Source organism: Calidris pugnax, unplaced genomic scaffold (genome assembly GCF_001431845.1).
Source record: "Calidris pugnax isolate Ruff unplaced genomic scaffold, ASM143184v1 scaffold26, whole genome shotgun sequence".
Lineage (NCBI taxonomy): Eukaryota > Metazoa > Chordata > Aves > Charadriiformes > Scolopacidae > Calidris > Calidris pugnax.
Window position 1 is genome coordinate 878,623 of NW_015090765.1, and position 15,752 is coordinate 894,374.

At 41.0% G+C, this 15,752-nt stretch overlaps 1 protein-coding gene and 1 long non-coding RNA gene across 2 annotated transcripts in view; one reads left to right on the top strand and one right to left on the bottom strand.

Annotated features, from left to right (window-relative positions):
* Positions 1-15,239, bottom strand: part of LOC106902787 — a 46,279-nt gene extending 31,040 nt beyond the window's left edge. The window contains exons 1-2 of the long non-coding RNA XR_001414591.1: positions 15,119-15,239; positions 13,860-13,935 (exon numbers count right to left, since the gene is read on the bottom strand). This is a non-coding gene — a long non-coding RNA (uncharacterized LOC106902787). The remainder of the gene's footprint in view (positions 1-13,859; positions 13,936-15,118) is intronic.
* A 127-nt stretch (positions 15,240-15,366) lies between these two features.
* AMPD3 (adenosine monophosphate deaminase 3) overlaps positions 15,367-15,752 on the top strand; it is a 33,172-nt gene continuing 32,786 nt past the window's right edge. Inside the window, exon 1 of the mRNA XM_014966536.1 lies at positions 15,367-15,510. The gene's annotated coding sequence lies outside the window, so the exon portion shown is untranslated. The remainder of the gene's footprint in view (positions 15,511-15,752) is intronic.

Sequence of the window (15,752 nt, forward strand, 5' to 3'; positions counted from 1 at the left end):
CAGAGTATAAATCAGTGAACAATGTAAAATTCACAACCATTCTCACTTACAGAAGTATTCACTGGAGGATAGAAACCAATGTGAAACCCTTAGGCAGGACCTTCCCTAAGTGATTTTGCAGGGCAAAAGAAGAAGAAGAAAAAAAGAGCAGTATATAAATATATATATAAAACAATTCACCTTTTGCAGATATATCACATGGATCCACATAGACCTTGGGGATGCATTTTGTGTGAAGTCCCTGCACAGAGCCCTATGACCTGATTTGAGGAAGCCTGTATCTGAGGTGTGTGATTTGCTCAGCAAATAACAATTTTTTGCTTTTTTTAAGAGAGATTTTCCCCATACTGAGGATGCTACAGGAGAATCTTAGCACTGGGCCTACCAGCATTTCTGCAGGGCTAGTGGAGGCTGCACTGCTCTCACACAGAACTAGAGTGATTAGTGGAAGGGATCAGTGCTTCTGTTGGGCAAAAGAGCCATTCCATATCTAAGTCCTCTGTTCTACCCCCTCTGAGACCATCTCTTTCCTTCACCATTGCCACTAAATCACTATTTTTCTCTTCAAGGACTGAATTATGGCGCCCTGCCTGTGTCCTTGTTAAGATCTCAGCTAGAAAAATGCTTTTGCTTAAGAAAATAACATCATGGGAAAGGCCATGGCAACACAAACACTTGTTTTGCCAGAACACATTTATACTGGATGGGTGGGTAGTTCAGATGGCCATGAACACTTAATAAAGCTCATTTTTCTAGTAATTCCCCAAGGCACTTTCTTCAAAAAAACTATTATAGAGAGACAGGAATTTCAGTGGAAACTGCCAGACTTAAAACAAATATGACTACCTTCTTTTCATAGTTTTTTCCTGTCACCTTAGCAATCTTGGGAAGGCAATTTCTAGTGTAAATAAATTGGATTGTATTATGCCTTTTCAACTACTCTGTCCTTTCTAAGTTTTATTTTTGCATCCAAAATCCTAATAACAGCCTGTAACACATTTACATTCCTTCATTCTTGCCTCTGTTTTGTTGAGTACACAGTATTCCTTCTTCTTTTTTTTTTTTCTCTCCCTTTGGTAATATAATCTTTCTGCATTTTTCCAGATTTGGACAAACAGAAATGTTTTCAGCCTCAAGTTAGTGTTTAAACAACAACAAAAAAAGCATCTCTGGCCTTCAGGCACAAATTTAAATCATTGAACTGAAGGCAGAAAGAAGCAATATTAAACCTAGGATGAGGAAGTCAAAGCTGTCTAAGAAATTTCACAGATTTAGAGAATTTAAGGCCAGGATAAGCCAATAGATCTCTTAGTTTGACTCCTGTTTGCCAAGGCCATTACATTTTACCCATTTATTATGATATTGAGATCCACAACTCTATTCAAGTGAAGAGTTGCTTCCAGAAGAGTACACAGCTTTGAAGTGAGAACATCAAGAGTTAGAAAATCAACAACTTCCCTGATACTGATTAATCATATACACTTAAAAAGCACACCTAACTTCTCATTTTAATTTGTATGACATCATATGGCATGGAATATCCCTTTTGTCAGCTGGGGGTCAACTGTTAACTGGGCACCAAAGCCAGCTCGAGTCAGGTCTCTGCTGCATTTGCACTGCTTCTTCTAAGACTTGTTCTCCATTGGTTCAGGTGGTTCCTTCTATAGCAATTCTTATAACGTGGAACTCAAATCATGAGTTACAACAATTTAAAGGTATGTCCATTACAATCTCCACCCCTGGTCCCTTTGGGCCAGGTTATAGGGTTTAACATTGCAATGAATTCCTCCCCTTGCCCCTAACCTGGGTAGCAACAAGGGGTTCCTGTTATAGTAATTCCTGCAACACGCAACTCAAATCCTGTGTTTAACCTTACTCCCAATTTCTCTACCCCCTCCCCCATGAGCAGCCCAGGGTACTATTTTCTGGTACTTTTATGTGCTTGAGTCCTTTCCACTTTATATATCCATTTATAGCACCTGGCTTCTTTGGGTTTTTTTGTTGACTTTTCATTCCCCTGCAGAACCATTTGGAGTAAGAGGTTAATCTAAGCTCCTTGACTAATTGCCTGTTGAAACTATAAGATTTAAAATAAAGGACTCCCTTTTATTCCTAATGTCAGATAGAAAGGCTTTCTTAGCAAATGAGGATACACATTCATACACAGTGGCTTATATTTTTTGATCAAGCTGATACTTTATCATCTCCTGAATTAGGAAAATAAAAGAATCAACACTTCTGTAAAATCACTTTAGCTCCCGATCCTGCAAGAATGTGCAAAACCTGTCCATTAATTGTGTGGGAAGCTGACAAAATGGGTCCTTGTCATTTCTCCTGTTTGACAGCTTGTGCCACACGTGGGCACAACATCCTATTCCTTCAATCTATCCCAGTATTTAAGTGTGCTAGAAAGACAAGTGTCTGACACGGGGAGGCAAACAAACAGCAAGTTGCTTTGCACTGTTCAAAACAGATAGAAAAAGCAGTTCTTTTAAATGAAATGTTTACTGAAATGTCATGGAGTTGTGGTTTGACATATTGTGACTAAATGAAGCAAGTAATGTAAAGGCTGGCAGAACAAACGGGGATACAATGGAGAAAATATTGTCTTGGCATTGGGACCTGCATGAGGGATGCGCGATGTCATTCTGCAGAGAAGGCCAAATTCCATGTTTATTGACTGCTTGTCTAAATTTAGGACTATATGATACACTTAATCTACAGCAAGATGCATGCTGGTATCAGTGGGGTACTAGCATAAAGATCAAGGGGATAAACTATCCTTTTGGAGTGTGGTAGCTAACTCAGGCTTGTTTCTCAGTTGAGGAAACATTCCCATCTTGACTTTGACTGTTATTTCTGCACTTTGATTTTCTTCCTTACAGATTTTCTTTTTCTGTTATTCATTCCCTTACAGTCCCCTTTCCTGGTTTTGGTTTTGTTTTTTTTTTCTTCCCCTCCCCTCAGAGTTTTCCTCCCTGTAACAATTGCTCCTTCTCATGTTTAATTGTGATTGCCTCCAATCAAAAAGTTTTGTTAAGCATTCCAAGTCATGCCATTACATTTAGCATTTACTGTTCAAAGACAACTAACATCATTCAGAATATTATTTCGAGTTGCCTATTTGCAGAGTCCTACAGAAAATGCTGCAAAAATTTACAATGAGTTCATGTTTAGAATATTGTAATGGATTTTCTTCTCTCTAGAGAAAGTGATGGGTGTAACCACTGTAGCATAAGCTATTCCACAACAGTTGCTCTTAAATAACTAGTTGCAGCTTTTAGAATAACTCAGAAATAGCTTATACCATGAGAGCTGTGTCAGTCAACTTCCTTGTGTAGACAAAAGCTTTTGTAAACAGGATGGCTTGGCACATGATCTACTTTAATAGAAACTTAAATTCTGGAGAAACTGGATATATCACGGGTTTGTGCAGCACATCAGCTGGGGAAAATGGAAACACTCCACAGACTCACATAGGCCTTTTCTTGTCTCTGTTTTCTATGAACCACATAGTTGGCTCTTCTCTGTCCCTAATTGTTGTATTATGATCTTTCTGGCCTCCAGCTCTTTGTTCTAATGATTAAACAAGACTAACATTTTTTTGAGGTCATAGTGATAATATGATAGTCCCTTTGAAGGGATCCAGTAAACAGAATAGAGTGGTAATTCATAATGATATTTTCAGAACCTTAATTTTGACTTTTCGCAATATGATCACTGAAGAAACCCTAACTGTTTTTAAAAACTTTGAATACATAGTGGGTAGAAGAACTATCAGTAAGAAGAAAAATAGGTTTATAAAGGATAAAACTCACTCAGTTCCCTTTCTTGAGCACACTGGGCATTTGCAAAAAGGAGTACAGCTCTTATGTGATTCCTTTAAAGGACAGCGTTCTTAGTACATAGTCCCTCCTGTGTAAGTTGGCCATTCAGAAGTAGCTTCCAAGGTAACTAATATAAGTTTTTCTCAGTTTGAGATTCCTGGTAAGTAACTGCTTTTTAGTAGTTACTGTTCGCCATGTGAGATTCAACTCTTGAGAAAGTTTGACACCAGCATTCTTAGGCACTTATGTGGAGATCAAAAAAAAAAATTTTGACAGTGTTTGCTTCTTCTCACAGACCGTAAAGAATCCAGAACACTGGCTTGGACTTAGACAACTATCTTTCAAACATCTAAAGTTAGGTCAGATAAATCCCCATGCCCGATGTCCTACCTTTGAATTACACATGTGCTAGATTTAGCAATGGACATAAGGATTTAAATGAATCACTGCATGCTACTTAAGAAAACCATACTATTAGACTAGACTTGGACAAAAAAAAAGAAGAAAAAAAAAGAAGGAGATGATTATGGGACAATGGCTTCTGACATGGACCCAGAAAGAGGTGGTTTGTCTCAGAAATATCAGTGTCTCTTCCTGGTGTGACCCCTTTTGTCCTCTGTCCTACATCTCCTATGGCAGCAGAAGCTGCTAGGTTGGCTCAGTCACAGACACAGCTCTGCTTTGACCCCAGTCTTTTCTCTATATGGCAGTAAAATTTTGTTTTCCCTGTTTGTTGAGTAGTCATGAGTTGATCTGCATTCACCTCCTTAGGTTACGTTATGAGAAGAAAGCCAGCCCAATTACTTAGACAATAACTATAAAAATCATGCTTCTTTTTTCTCTAGGAGTTATCCACAGAGGCAGAAAATGACAATGTAATAAGGGAAATGACCATGTATGACAAATGTTGAGCAATTATATCTGATCTGAGAAACGATGAGTAAAAAATCAGTGTGGATTGTGCACGTCTGTTGTGTGCGTGCATGCACACGCGCTGATTACCGGGAAGGGAGGTGACGGCCACTGAATCTTGTTACAGCATTTTGAGGGAAAAAAGTAAGAAACCTGCAATGTGACCTCTTCCCAGCTTTCTGACCAACTCTAGACTACTGACCGAATTTCATATGCCAGACTGTCAGAATGTCAGTTCACAGAAGGAAGGCCACACTACAGAAAACAACCGATTAAGGCTACACCCCTGAAGCAGCAGGCAACAAAGGAGCGCAGGTATCTGAAGAGTTTAACCACCAAGACAAAATGCAAATGGGTAACTAAAAATTATAACATGAAACTGGCTGAGGCTAAACATCAGAGAAAGCTTTTTGACTAGTCTTGGGTGTCTTTAGTGAAGTAATAGAATCCCCATGTACAATTTCAACGCTGTTAATTCTAGCACCAATAACTGTACAGTTCGCAAGAAATAAGAATTGTCAGAGATGAATAGAAAAGACTATGAGCTGTTTTCCCTCTCTGACAGTTGAAATAGTATCTAGATCTTGCACACAGAAGTCCAAACCACACAAAACTGTACATTTTTAATTTAAACACTAGGTGGCCCTGTTGGCTTTAAGTACAGCATTTCCCAAGCCTCCACGAGTTTTGAAAAGTGAAAATTCAGTCAAACACAACAGAGAAACTGAAACCAATGCCTTTTTGCCCCTCAAGCTAGTTATCAGTTCCAAGTTGGTCAAAGGCTGACGACAATTATTTATACATATATATATATATATAGTATCTATGTTTCTTTTTGATCATTCACAATCAAGGCTCTTATAGAAAAAGTTGCATAGTCCACAATGACTGTCAATGGAGCCTGTGTATATATATATATGTAGTATCTATGTTTCCTTTTGATCATTCACATTCGAGGCTCTTATAGAAAAAGTTGCATAGTCCACAATGACTGTCAATGGAGCCCGTCTCTGAATTATGAATACTCCTCTGTGTTTTACCAAATTTTCAGTTAATTGTGCCCAAGGGATGCCTGTGTGGTGACTAAGGAGGAGAAAATGAAGGCTATATGCATGGAGAAAGTTGGCAAAAGTGGTTTTAAGCTGTTGATATGCTCTTCCAATTCTTAAACCACTTTGCAGCTGTTTGTGTCCTACCGGCACTAGAAAAACTCTATTCTTTTTATCTTGAGCTGGTGACAAGTAACTCAAGGCATCACTAAGGCAGCTATTGACCCCTAAATGATGTAAGCACCCCTTCCTTCCCACAATGCTGCAAAATCCTGAAAAATTATCCTGAGGGATTATCCCTGGATTCCATTCTTCCAGAGTGATCATCCCAGTGCTGTACGGGATGACTAGCATTCAGATAGCTTCTTTTCAGAACAAGGGACACAAACCAGCCTTAATTTGGGGGAAAACTCATTCCACATTATCAATCAGCAAAATCAATGACTAATTTCATTTAGACCATGAAAAAATTTTATATTGGAGATCTGCCACACCTTTCAAAGGTGTGGCAGATCTCCAATCCTTTCTTCTCTTTAGCCACAAGTATGCACAAGTAGAGTACTTCCTCATGTCAGAAAAGAAATAGATGCATTTTTTTCATAGCTACCTTGCAACTAGCATGCTAGACTGCACTGTGATAGTCAGGCCTTTAAAACATTTCTGTTCTTCCCTCGTGCAGGATTTTCACCAGTAGAACTCATTACTGGAGTAGTCCTTGCAGGGTATTTTGGCCATCAACAACAGCTATATTTTGTATGAACAGATTCAGTACATTCTGAACTGTTAAAGTATATCTGGAAAAGCAAAGAGATAGAATGTACAAGAAATTTATGCTTGCTTTTTTACCAAATATTCAGTTTCAGTACCAGATTACTAAATGAATGTTTGCATAGAGCAAATTTACCTTTCCTCATTATTTTTGGGGTAGCATATATATAACAGTTAAAAATTTATATTTCATTGATATGAAATAACAATGCAGTCTGAGTTTTGAAGAAGGATTAAATTGAAATGAAAAAAACAAAGTTGAAGAAATATCAATGTGATGGTCGCTTCTTTAGTTATCTACTAATTTAAGTTCTAAATTACTCAATTATGTTTTGTAAACAAAAGGTTGTCAAAACTCAGAAACTAATTATTGGGGAAGCCAGACAGTGAGTTTTACAGCTTTTTATTTTCCCCACTTGTGTCTAGATCTGAGAAGACTGACTGTTCCCCTGCTCTCTGCTTATGCCACTGGATTGTACAGAGATGACAGGTACGAGCCATTCAAACAGCTGACTGATCTACCAGGTCACCTTTTATTTCACACTTTCTTTCACCTGCTCCTGTCTCTGTTGGCTGCCTGAGTCTCAAAGAGATTTGTCTGCATTTGAGCTACTCCCTGGAGAAATTACTTCTTTTCTCCTGCAGGATCTGGCAAAGAGCTTACTACATACAGAGAACCTCCCCACAGATCCTTTGTCTTTCCATGGTAGCACAATATGCCTGAGTGTGATAATTAATAGCACATTCTTTTTGCTTAATAGTGCATTGCTATGACCTGTCTAAGCATCAGTTAGAGGATGTCTTTGCAGTATACTGGGAGCAGACATGAGTTTACACTGGCTGTAGTCTTAACCAGCAAAAGCTCAAAGAGCAGCGCTATATCTGCTCATACAATTTTGGGATCAAAGCTGGCTCACATGTCCCTGGCTCACAGTGCACCATGAAGCTGTAGAACAAGCTCACTACCATAGGATGTTGTGGACACCAAAATAGACATGGTTAAAAATGGAACTGGACTCATTCTTGGAAGACATTCACTGACCGATGACAATCAGTTAGGATAGTCCAGATTCCACTTCCAGTTCATAAAGACTATAACACAATACAGCAGATGAGGCACAACAGGAAAATGATTGCTCTGTCTTTCACATCATCTAACTACCTACTAATGTTTCTGTTCATACCGGATTTTTCTTACAGGGTTGGCCATGCATTAGCAACAAACGAAAGGCATACAAAGGTGTACGGTCAAAAATGTGTTAGTAGAGAACCAGAGCAAAGCCCTGAGTAGAGCACCCCTGTACACCTCTCCTTTAAGTTATCCATGGAATTCAAGGCCTTTCCGGGGACAAAAACAGCTAACAGAAAGGTGGAAAAACCCCAACTTATCAGGGGCATAAATCAAAAAGGAAAGGTATGTGAGAGTTGCAGGATCAAAAGCTAGGATAGACGAATTGAGTGAGGCACTAAGCGTAGAAGCCCTGACAGCACCTACTCCATGAAAGTATTCCAAGTGTGCACCCCCAGATAGAATCATAGAATCGTCTAGGTTGGAAGAGACCCTTGGGATCATCGAGTCCAACCATCTCCCCTACTCTACAAAGTCCTCCCCTACACCATGTCCCTCAGCACTGCATCTAAACGGCCCTTAAACACAGCCAGGGATGGTGACTCCACCCCCTCCCTGGGCAGCCTGTTCCAATGCCCGACCACTCTTTCGGTGAAAAATTCTTTCCTAATGTTCAATCTAAACCTACCCTGTTGGAGCTTGAAGCCATTTCCTCTCGTTCTGTCACTAATTACCTGTGAGAAGAGACCAGCACCAACCTCTCTACAGTGTCCTTTCAAGTAGTTGTAGAGAGTGATGAGGTCTCCCCTCAGCCTCCTCTTCCTCACACTAAACAGCCCCAACTCCCTCAGCCGCTCCTCATACGATTTGTTTTCCAGCCCCATCACCAGCTTCGTTGCCCTCCTCTGCACCCGCTCCAGCACCTCGAGATCTCTCTTGGATTGAGGTGCCCAAAACTGGACACAACACTCGAGGTGTGGCCTCACCAGTGCTGAGTACAGGGGGACAATCACCTCCCTACTTCTGCTGGTCACACTATTTTTGATACAAGCCAGAATGCCATTGGCTTTCTTGGCCACCTGGGCACACTGCCCAGATGATGCTCTGCCTCTACCCGAGAGGACCAGGGAACAGGCCCCACCATCTCCGGGATCTCTCCTAATACCAGCTATAGGCAGAGTACTGAGCACAGGACTCTTTTGTCTAGCCCTGATGGCACTTAAGCGACTTGGAAATCTATCTTTGCACACAGGCATTGGAATAAGGTCCTCTGATCCAGCAGCAGCTGAAACACAAAACTTGAGATACACAGAACTTTATTTCCTTTTGTCCGTATTGGATTATGTTCGTTCTGTGCAATATCTACGAATGAGTATATCATTCTTAGACCCTTAGAAAACGGCACAAATGTGACTTAGGTATGTGTGCTGGTTTTTTTTGGATAGAAGAGATTTTTCTCCAGGTTACGGAAGAGACGGGAGTTTCACAAAAGTACCGTGGCAGCAAAGAGGCCATCGAGTCGCTTTGGAATCAGAGAGAGAGCTGTCTCTCTAACAACGCACACGCTGCTTTTCCCTCCTTTTAATTTCTACGCCCTAACGGCACAAATAAAGGAGCCTGTGACAGGAACGCAGGGTTATGTGAGGTGAGATCTGCACTCCTTGCGTCACTGCTGGTGCCATAAGGCCGGCGCGGGCAGTAGGCGGCGGGGAGGGCGGCCCCCGCACAGCCGGGGGTGCGGGAGGGCACAGCCCCGGGGGTGCGGGAGGGCACAGCCCCGGTAGTACGGGCTGATCCCGCCCTCCGGCGAACCCCGCACTTACAGAAAGTAAAATATGTTCTTTTCCCACTGCCTAGAGGGTAGGAAAAACTGATGGAAGCTTTCACAGCTTCCCGAATATTTCATCCCATCCCAAATATTTGAGCTGAGCTCTATGGAAAGCAGACGGGTAAAATCATTTTGTGAGTAGGCACAGGCCTGCCTATAGCATCTTTTACTCAGGCAGGTTGGATAAAAATAATAAAGCAGTTCCTCCCCCAGGTGAAAGTTTAAGTTTCTCCATGAATGTAAGAACTACGCTACATAAGCAGTATATAGAAGGTTTCTTTAGGCTGTAAATGGCCAGTAGGAATTGCCGTGAAATCCCAGCTTTGGGGGTTGCAGATTTTCACTCACACTTGTAAAAGGAGGGACTCAGGAAATACACTTATAAACCAAAGAGCAGAGGGGGGATACTGTAGGGACGGGGAAGACTGCAGGAGCAACCCCTAGCCCTGAGTTAATTTAAAGCTATAAAACGTTTGGGTAAGGTTATGCCTAAACCATATCTTGCCTTTCCCAGTTTCCGGGCACAGTTAGGGGCTCCACCTGCACCACACAGATAGCTGTTACTGGGGAATGACACTTCTGACTCGAGGCCAAATCACCCAGATGCAAACCCGGGTCACAGATCATCAAGAAAACCTTAATGGTCACCTTAAAATTAATACAAATACAGAAATGAGTATCGCTTAATGGAACTCTTCGCATTGCCACTGCAAGTATACATTTACATCATTTGTAAATATTGTAAATATAAATTTACATAATATGTAAAACAATTTTAAAAATACAGTTTAGATTCCAGTACTGATTTTTGGAGAAACCAAATAATTCAGAATATTCTATATTTCAGGGATTTCCAAAATTGACCACAGAGTTCCCCTTCGTGAGCTGTAATTACACTGTTTCATTATCTATTATGCATTAACAGTGTCTAATTTATTACACTGTTGCTTGCTGAATAGTTTGTTTCATGTGCATTCTGCATGAATAAAGTTCCTCTTAAAACAAAGCTGAGTAAAGCAGCACTGTACATCAGAGTGGTGGTTAAAAAGTATTCCATCTGCATATCATGTAACAGATGTGAAATGTAACTTGCAGAAAATTGTCCTTTTTATAAATCAGATTAAAGGTCTTTTAGCTCCACATACAAGTGTGTCTAATACAGTCAGATCTCTCTTTCTTAGAAAGGTTCCAGGATTTCAGACAAATTATGTATAATGTCAGAGCAAGGCAGTCTTCCATCAGGGGGAAATACTTGCAAATCCAAGCTGAGTATGTTTGAGATAAATTGGGTTTAAACTAGCATTTTTACATGGCTGCTGTGACCAAAGCAAGGCAGTTAGTAGATGCAGCAAAGAATTTGCCAACTGGCTGGAAAGAAAGCTTTCCAAATGTCTGAATGACAGCTTACAATTCCAAACACACCACAGCGTCCCATCTTGCTTGTAAACCTTTCTTGTGTAACAAAGTATTACAGTATATTCCATTTATAAACTCATGGAAAACTTCTGTTATGTTATTTCAGACTCAGATTATTAGGACTGTGCAGATATTTTCCTAGGTTATTTTTAAAGCAGTGACTGAACAGTCACATCCTTTGTAATTTCTACATTTCCCACTTCCATTTAAGTTTTTCAACAATCAGATTTGTATTTGCACACTACATGTATTTTATTTTATAATAGACAATTATATCCTTTCAGAAAGGAGAATTCCATTTGACTGAAAAACCCCCAAGAAACAAGATTCAAACCTACTATGACTTCTAATGTCAGTGCAAGTAATTTTCAAAATATTTTGCATTTTATATACACCACATTCGAACACCACATCCAAACACCACAACTATCTAAGATAGAGTTTTTTAATAAATGGCCTAGTCAAAGTTTCTCCCCCTTGTTGCTCCTCTCACATACTTTCTGGAATGGCCTTGAGCAGTCTCCAAAACATTGAAAATTTACTGCTTATATTTAGAGTAGGAACCAAACTTTAGATTTACAAATTCTAGCTTAACACAACACTGAGAAAGACCCAATCATCAACATCAAGAGTTCTTGGTCTAATACAAATACAGGACTGAATACTTATATGTCTGATAAATTTCTACAAGCTTTTTGAAAAGCACTGGATAAGAAAGATGATGCTTTTTGATTCACCGACTTTATAAAACAGACAGATATGGTTTGCTTTGTATCATTGCAATCACTCAGTGGAATATTTTTTTCCATTTTCGAATGATTACAATTTTCATCTATCATTTCGTTTAGAAAGTTGAATCATTCTTCCTTTCTAGTAAAAAGTATTTGTTAATGCAATTCAATTAGGTTTCGCATTTGGCACAAACCTCCCCTCCAGCTTTTGGAGATTACTTTATTTAACCGTGTTTTTTTTTGCCGTTGGAATATCAGTTATTCTTCAGTAAGCAAATGCATGTGTGCCAAGCATATCATTAACTGACCTGATTAAAGATCAGAAAAGCAAGTACTAGGTCTAATATTGCTTGGATGCCACCAAAGGGTACATTATAGATTGAAATACTTCATTTGATCCATCAGTTGTTTTGTTATGAGTATCACAGTCAGTAAAATGAATCCATTAAAAAAAATGAATTCAAAGTCCATTAGTATTAAGATATTGTTCAAATGAGAGCAGTAGATTTATAACAACTGAAACAATGTCAAGTGAGAATGAGAGACCATTGCCTAATTTTGATGATTATACATTCCAGCTTTAATCATCTCCCAGACAAGATTTACCCATTTCTAAAAATAAGTATTCATAATACAGATATATAGTTAGGGTTTTCTTTATCTTACTCCATTCCTCAGTAGATGTTGACATGCATTTCCTTTTGTTAAAATAGACTGCAAAAGAGCAGTCTGAATACCATGTATACTGGAATAATAATGAATTTACCACTTTTACCAAAACAATAATCTCTAAATAGGGCTTAAAGGGAGTTAAATGCGTAAGAGATACACAGTATTTAAAAAATAATATAAAGAAATGTAATCACTTGTATCTTCGTAGTAAAAGGAAGGGGACAATTTTTTCTTGTATAGTAAGATCAAAAAGATAAAAATAAATACATTTTTCCACAGTGCAAAAATTTACCTGAGAGAACTACTGCTTTCTACACAAAAGAAGTGAAGCCAAACCTAGACGGCTTCAGGAAGAACTGACTTTTTATAACAGGAGACACTCGCACTACTTTCAATACAGTGTATAAAAGTATAATCCACCCACAAACTGACCTGGCAGAAAGACTCCTTCATGGGCCAGATGGCAAGTGTTTAACAAGGTGCTGACTGGTATCCCTGGGGTGTTCCAAGTCTGTATGCAAAGTTTAATGCTTCATGTTTTGCAGGTGCTAATAGAAGCCTACATGTTGCAAATATACTATTTCATTGTCGTCAGCTTAGTGTGACTTCCGTTTCCCACAGACACATGTGAATTGTTCATGAAGAGAGCAGAAATGGGGCATGAAAATGGACTCACTAGTCAAATGAATGTTCTGAACACAGTTTGTAAAATAACATCGTAGCAATTGCTTCTGCAACATGTGAGAAATGTGGTTTTTTGTTAATTGATTTCTTATGAATTTGTTACCGTTACACTATTCTGACAATTCATCCTGATGTTATTACAGATCTTGCACGTATTTTCTTAATGCTCTAATTACTATAGATGCACTTAATAAGTTATGATCTCAGTTTGCTTTTAAAGGTTTCCAACTTTATACGAAAGGAAAGCTCATTTAAACAGTCATGGCCCCCTAGAACAAGTGCCCTACGTCCTTACAGACTTGTACTTCAGTGCTCATAGAAGCTTCTTCTTTGTTAAGGCATTTTTAAGGTCTCCCTTCTGTGTCTATTCTCTGGCCTTCATAAAATGTGAACTCACATGCAGTGTTTTCTTTACTCGGGGCATACAGAGCTGCCTGTTTCCATGAAATAAAACTGTAGAGACTCAGTTATCTTTGAGACCGTTATTTTTTTCATTGCGGTTGGCAGAAAGCCAGCAATAGTGCAGGAGGAAATTCTTTCAGGCCCTTGCATCGCATGGTTAGAAGAGAGACTAAGTCAAGTGTGGAGTCAAGACCCATTTGCCAAGCTGCAAAGAGGAAGCCAAGAAGCCATGGGATACCTGAGTCTAGCAGGCAGGGTACAATTATGATTAGAGGGCCACTAAGGAACCCCAACTGCCAGGCAAACTCTGTCATGGGAAGCAGGCAAGTTTGGGCAAGTTCAGGCAGGTAGTTGGGAGAAGGACTTGGGGAACAGGAGAAAAGCAGCAAGACTAACAGATAAGCAATCAACGGGTGCACTAGAATGGCCAGCAGCAACAGGTGTCCTTTACTCATCTATCATATGGGCAGGGCAACCGTGAGTCAGAATACAGACACTTACAGTATGTAGTTTCCTGGGTGGCAGATGGCTTGTCTGGGTGTAGCCTGGCAGCAGCTGATGAAGACACTCAGATTTACTGTGAGAGAAACATGCACATGCAGCATAAGCTTTTTTTCCAAGCTAAGAAATGACGTCTATTTTTTAAAAGTATTATTATTATATTTAAATGTTTTTTTAAAAAATTATTTTGGATGGCTAACTCATTTTCAAGTGCTTTGGATTGGTACATGACTCATACAACAGCTGTGGCCACAATTCTTAGCTTTTTTATGAATACATGAAGGTGATTGTGTTGATACTAGTATCAGAGTCAAAATATCAGGCCTTAGACTTTGCAAACTTTTGCAACTCTTCTTTGCAACTTAAACTTTGTAAGGTCAATTACGTTCTTTTCACATCCACTTCTTTACTAGCTGTGTGAAGTAAAGGAATTTCTGAAGCCAAAACCCCCTGAGGTTTATCAATGGAGCATTTCTTCATAGAATCATAGAATCATTCAGGTTGGAAGAGACCCTTGGGATCGTCGAGTCCAACCATCTACCCTACTCTACAAAGTCCTCCCCTACACCATATCCCTCAGTGCCCCATCTAAACGTCCCTTCAACACAGCCAGGGATGGTGACTCAACCACCTCCCTGGGCAGCTTGTTCCAATGCCCGACCACTCTTTCTGTGAAAAATTCCTTCCTAATGTTCAATCTAAACCTACCCTGTTGGAGCTTGAAGCTCCAGCTGTTCTGTCGTTAATTACCTGTGAGAAAGAGACCAGCACCAACCTCTCTACATTTTCCAAGCTGGGAGGATGTACGGGGGACAGCACACTTGCCACAGAACTACCTGATCCTTCCCATGTTTTGGGACATCTACCTTTATACCCTGCTTGTCTTTTTACACAAAGGACCTTGTTCTTCAGTTCACTGCATTCCCAGTGCTTCTCCGCACTGTAAAGATACTTTTATGTTTAAATGTATTCAGATTGGATTCCAAGCATTAAAACTCAACCATAAATGTCCCCAAATCTTTCAGCTTCAGGGCCTTAAATCTCTCAAAATAAGGTAAAATTATGTTACATATTAAGATCCTCATTCCTGCTGAGTCATTCTTGTTTTGACCTTCAGTTATTTGTCTTGGGCTCTCTACCTGGTAAGTTTAATATTTCTTTTAGAAAAGTATACACAAGCACCTGAACCGTGCTGCTACACTGAAGGGCTGACATTGTTGACAACATTTCTGACAGGGATATACCGTCAGCAAACTTACTTATGGGGTGTCATCTTTGCCTCGGGACGTTCCGGTCTCGAAGCAAAAGTTTCCTACAATAACGCGCCTTCTGAGGAGGAGTTTTGAAACAAGCGCTTGCGAAGGCGGCACTGGCTGAGGCGAGCTCAGGCGGGCTGAGGTGGCTCGGGGCCGGGCCGAGCCGGGCCGGGCCGGGGCGGCGCGCCCGGGAGAGCTCCCTCCCACACCGGCGAGGAGACATGTGACAGCGCGACTTCTCTCTTGAAGCCTCCGAAGGGGAAGGGACCGACTCGGATCCTCCGGCTCCCACCGAGGAAGCGGTCCCGCCGCCGCAGGTGCAGCGCTCGGACCGGCTGCCTCCTCCCCGGGAGGAACGAGCCCCGCCGCCCCGAGCGGGAAATCTCCTCACAGAGGTACGGACAGGGCGCGCGCCCCTTCCTCGCCCCGCCCCCTCCCCTCAGAGCCGCCGTTAACGGCTCCCCGCGCCGCTCACCCCCCGTGCCGGGGCTGGGCGGAGCGGCGTGAGGCGGAGCGGCGGGGGTCGCCCCTCACAGCTGGCGCTTCGCCCGGCGGGAGGTCGCCAGCCCACAGAGCCGCCGCCGCACCCCTCCCGCCTCAGCGCCCTCCTTTCGCCTCACCCCCCACCCCCCCCACC